We start from the raw sequence: 6,000 nt of genomic DNA, 5'->3' as shown, positions 1-6,000 counted from the left end.
TTTCACGCCTGTCGGTTGGGTCATTCGCCTGTGGGCAGGCTTTGAGTGAGCACTGGTCCACCCCCCTTGTCGGAATTCCTTTGTCTGACTTCTTCCTGAGAGACTGGCACTTTGCTTGATCAAAAAAAAGAAACTGTAAGGCACATCAAGTGGACACCATTCGAGAAATTCAGATGGTTTTCGGTGAAAATTTTAACGGCTGATGAGAGATTAAGGAGTGTTACTGTCGCTTTAAGGACAGCCCACGGCGCCGGACGGCACGCCGCACCCCGAGCCGCCATCATCAGCCTGTTTCAAGCTGAAAACGTCCAAATTTAAGCCTCTGTTGACCCACGACATCGTGAGAGAACAGAGAAGTTTCAGAAGAGGTCGGGATCAGCAGTTTATCCGGACATTCCACTGTTAAAGGAGATTTTGTAATGAAAGACGTGCGGACGGATTCACGCGTCGGCACCCAGCCGCTCATCGCGCAGCGCCATAGCAAAACACCTCTGTTGGAAGCATTACAGGACAAGTTTGAACATGCCCAGCTGTTAAACAATTTCTCAGATACTCACTCCACTGAAAGCCATCAAAAGCCGCCTGGATTTTACAAATGGTTATCAACACGGAGGTGTTTTTCCTGTGCCGCCGCACCGCGCCGGCTGCGTCCTGACGCGCGGACCCGTCCGCACGTCTTTCATTAAAAAAAATCTCCTTTAACAGTGGAATATCCGGATAAAATGCTGAAACCGACTTCTTCTGAAACTTCTCTGTTCTCTCACGACGTCCTGGATCAATAGAGCCTGAAATGTGGAGGTTTTCAGCTTGAAACAGGCTGACGATGGCGCCTGGGAGTGCTGCACAACGTCTCGCTCCGTGGGAAGTCCTTAAAGCGACAGTATCACCTCAAAATCTCTCATCAGCCGTTAAAATTTTCACCGAAAACCAGCTTAATTTTTCAAACCGTGTCCACTTCGATGTGTCTCACAGGTTTAGAAAAAACTTTGATCAAACAAAGCGCCAGTCTCTCAGCAACTTCTCAGACAAAGGAATTCCGACGAGGGGCTGGACGACTCCTCCCACAAGGAGTGCTCACAGGCGAATGACGTCACCGACAGGCGTGGAAAAACTCACGCATGCGCACGAGGGTTCAAGCATGTCTGACGTAAAAACATATGAATGAAATCCATATAGTTTTTAAAAAAAATAAAAAGGACCTATACTTTATGGACAGCCCTCGTATATATATATATACATACACACATATATATCTGTACACACATATATACACACACAAATACTTGTACAATACATATACCATCACATATGCTTCCCAGTCATGTTACAGGACATACCCACATATACCTTAGCATACATACTTACACACAAGCAAACATTACATACTTGACACAGTCACTTCACGACGATCCCACTACAATATTTTGAAACAATTACTTTTTTGCAGAGTTGCTTAAAACATGCCAGAGTACCACACGTTTTGATCTCAATAGGAGACTCATTCCACATCTTCACCCCTGTCACGGATACACAAAAACCTTTTACATTAGTGCGAATTAATGGTTTCTTGAATAATACACAGCCACGTAAACTATACTCAGAATCCCTCATTTCGAACAGCCTCTGGACATGTCTCGGCAAGGCTTGGTTTTTTGCTTTAAACAAAGTCTGTAGTGTAATGTACTCCACCATATCTCTAAATTTTATTACGTTCAAAGAAATAAATAGGGAATGAGTTGGTGTTATGGATTGGGGGGTGTTTGGCTGGCCCTGTTTTTCTCTGTCTCCCCAGGTGGTTCTGGGGGGGGGGGGGTTTATTGTCATGGAGTGGGGGGTGTTTGGCTGGGCCTGCTTTCTCTGTGTCTCCCCAGGTGGTTTGCATTTGGTCCTGAGTTGAGAAGAGGTGAAGTGTGCAGAGGATCAGAGAACCTTACTCATTGCCTACACCTGCTGCCTGTCTACACGTGCAGATCAACAGGAGAACAGCTGGAGTGCATTCCCTGATGAGGCCTGCTGGATTTAAGCCCTGAAGATACAGGGCTTCTTTGCCAGAGGATTACCTTTGTGCCATCCGTGTGAGGCTGACTTGGAGAGATCAGCTTACAATAGACGCTGAGGACCGCTCCAGGTTTGACGCACGTGTCTGTGAGAGAGGAGAAGTGAGGTTCTCAAGCTGTACTGCGCACTTCCTGAGGTACCTTAATGTTTATGGTTTCTAATAATTAACAGCTGTAATTGAGCGTGTTACGTTAATTGTTTGGTTCGCTCCTCACCGCCGTTCATGGAAAGTGTTGGTTGGCACTTGCGGTGAGGAGCTACCTTTAACGTAAGCCTGGAAGTGTTTGCTGAGTATATGCTTGTGTGAACTTTCCTCTGAGTTGAAGGTTTGGGCTGACTAACCTCGTTCTCCTCTTCACAGACTCGGTGGTCCGTGCAGCCGCCTGGGGGGGTGTCAGCAGGGTTCCTGAGTCCAGAACATTTGTGGCTCCGGTCCATTTGCGCGCTCCGTCCTCCCACGCCAGACCGCTGCTCCCTTTTGCACATTATCACACAGTTGGTTAATAAATCTGTTTTCTTTGAACCGCTCTCTGTTCTTTTAACGCTGGGTCCGGTCAGACACTGGTTCGGGTCCTCCGGGCCGCGTCGGCACACAGAACAGTTGGTTCACGAAAGTGTTTATTGCAGATGATACGTATGGCTCGTTTTTGTAGAAGGAATATTTGATTAGTGTTTGATTTATAAGTATTTCCCCACAACTCAATGAAATATGTCATGTATGGTGCTATTAATGAATGGTATAATGTAAGTAACCCTTCCCCTGATAGTGTGTCTTTTGCTTTATACAAGATGGCGATAGATTTGGACATTTTTGATTTAATATAGTTTATATGGAGTGGTGTCCAAAAAATGAGGTGGGCTTCATTGATAATTGGCAAAGCTTCTGGGGAAAACCTGGTCTTGTTAGGAGAGACGGCATCCATCCCACTTTAGAGGGAGCAGCTCTCATTTCTAGAAATCTGGCCAATTTTTTGGGATCCTCCAAACTGTGACTGTCTAGCGTTGGGACCAGGAGGCAGAGCTGTGGTCTTATACACCTCTCTGCAGCTTCTCTCCCCCTGCCATCCCCTCATTACCCCATCCCCGTAGAGACGGTGCCTGCTCCCAGACCACCAATAACCAGCAAAAATCTATTTAAGCATAAAAATTCAAAAAGAAAAAATAATATAGCACCTTCAATTGCACCACAGACTAAAACAGTTAAATGTGGTCTATTAAACATTAGGTCTCTCTCTTCTAAGTCCCTGTTGGTAAATGATATAATAATTGATCAACGTATTGATTTATTCTGCCTAACAGAAACTTGGTTACAGCAGGATGAATATGTTAGTTTAAATGAGTCAACACCCCCGAGTCACACTAACTGTCAGAATGCTCGTAGCACGGGCCGGGGCGGAGGATTAGCAGCAATCTTCCATTCCAGCTTATTAATTAATCAAAACCTAGACAGAGCTTTAATTCATTTGAAAGCTTGTCTCTTAGTCTTGTCCATCCAAATTGGAAGTCCCAAAAACCAGTTTTCTTTGTTATTATCTATCGTCCACCTGGTCGTTACTGTGAGTTTCTCTGTGAATTTTCAGACCTTTTGTCTGACTTAGTGCTTAGCTCAGATAAGATAATTATAGTGGGCGATTTTAACATCCACACAGATGCTGAGAATATCAGCTTTGCTCAAAAAGTAAATGAGTCCACCCACCACTTTAATCATATTTTAGATCTTGTTCTGACTTATGGTATGGAAATAGAAGACTTAACAGTATTCCCTGAAAACTCCCTTCTGTCTGATCATTTTTTAATAACATTTACATTTACCCTGATGGACTACCCTGCAGTGGGGAATAAGTTTCATTACACTAGAAGTCTTTCAGAAAGCGCTGTAACTAGGTTTAAGGATATGATTCCTTCTTTATGTTCTCTAATGTCATATACCAACACAGAGCAGACTAGCTACCTAAACTCTGTAAGGGAGTTAGAGTATCTCGTCAATAGTTTTACATCCTCATTGAAGACAACTTTGGATGCTGTAGCTCCTCTGAAAAAGAGAGCTTTAAATCAGAAGTGTCTGACTCCGTGGTATAACTCACAAACTCGTAGCTTAAAGCAGATAACCCGTAAGTTGGAGAGGAAATGGCGTCTCACTAATTTAGAAGATCTTCACTTAGCCTGGAAAAAGAGTTTGTTGCTCTATAAAAAAGCCCTCCGTAAAGCTAGGACATCTTTCTACTCATCACTAATTGAAGAAAATAAGAACAACCCCAGGTTTCTTTTCAGCACTGTAGCCAGGCTGACAAAGAGTCAGAGCTCTATTGAGCTGAGTATTCCATTAACTTTAACTAGTAATGACTTCATGACTTTCTTTGCTAACAAAATTTTGACTATTAGAGAAAAAATTACTCATAACCATCCCAAAGATGTATCGTTATCTTTGGCTGCTTTCAGTGATGCCGGTATTTGGTTAGACTCTTTCTCTCCGATTGTTCTGTCTGAGTTATTTTCATTAGTTACTTCATCCAAACCATCAACATGTTTATTAGACCCCATTCCTGCCAGGCTGCTCAAGGAAGTCCTACCATTATTTAATGCTTCAATCTTAAATATGATCAATCTATCTTTGTTAGTTGGTTATGTACCACAGGCCTTTAAGGTGGCAGTAATTAAACCATTACTTAAAAAGCCATCACTTGACCCAGCTATCTTAGCTAATTATAGGCCAATCTCCAACCTTCCTTTTCTCTCAAAGATTCTTGAGAGGGTAGTTGTAAAACAGCTAACTGATCACCTGCAGAGGAATGGTCTATTTGAAGAGTTTCAGTCAGGTTTTAGAATTCATCATAGTACAGAAACAGCATTAGTGAAGGTTACAAATGATCTTCTTATGGCTTCGGACAGTGGACTTATCTCTGTGCTTGTTCTGTTGGACCTCAGTGCTGCTTTTGATACTGTTGACCATAAAATTTTATTACAGAGATTAGAGCATGTCATAGGTATTAAAGGCACTGTGCTGCGGTGGTTTGAATCATATTTGTCTAATAGATTACAGTTTGTTCATGTAAATGGGGAATCTTCTTCACAGACTAAAGTTAATTATGGAGTTCCACAAGGTTCTGTGCTAGGACCAATTTTATTCACTTTATACATGCTTCTGGGGAAAACCTGGTCTTGTTAGGAGAGACGGCATCCATCCCACTTTAGAGGGAGCAGCTCTCATTTCTAGAAATCTGGCCAATTTTTTGGGATCCTCCAAACTGTGACTGTCTAGCGTTGGGACCAGGAGGCAGAGCTGTGGTCTTATACACCTCTCTGCAGCTTCTCTCCCCCTGCCCCACTTTATACATGCTTCCCTTGGGCAGTATTATTAGACGGTATTGCTTAAATTTTCATTGTTACGCAGATGATACCCAGCTTTATCTATCCATGAAGCCAGAGGATACACACCAATTAGCTAAACTGCAGGATTGTCTTACAGACATAAAGACATGGATGACCTCTAATTTCCTGCTTTTAAACTCAGATAAAACTGAAGTTATTGTACTTGGCCCCACAAATCTTAGAAGCATGGTGTCTAACCAGATCGTTACTCTGGATGGCATTTCCCTGATCTCTAGTAATACTGTGAGAAATCTTGGAGTTATTTTTGATCAGGATATGTCATTCAAAGCGCATATTAAACAAATATGTAGGACTGCCTTTTTGCATTTACGCAATATCTCTAAAATCAGAAAGGTCTTGTCTCAGAGTGATGCTGAAAAACTAATTCATGCATTTATTTCCTCTAGGCTGGACTATTGTAATTCATTATTATCAGGTTGTCCTAAAAGTTCCCTAAAAAGCCTTCAGTTGGTTCAGAATGCTGCAGCTAGAGTACTGACGGGGACTAGAAGGAGAGAGCATATCTCACCCGTGTTGGCCTCTCTTCATTGGCTTCCTGTTAATTCTAGAATA

Source organism: Thalassophryne amazonica, chromosome 13 (genome assembly GCF_902500255.1).
Source record: "Thalassophryne amazonica chromosome 13, fThaAma1.1, whole genome shotgun sequence".
Lineage (NCBI taxonomy): Eukaryota > Metazoa > Chordata > Actinopteri > Batrachoidiformes > Batrachoididae > Thalassophryne > Thalassophryne amazonica.
Note: the sequence above shows the minus strand (reverse complement) of the source record.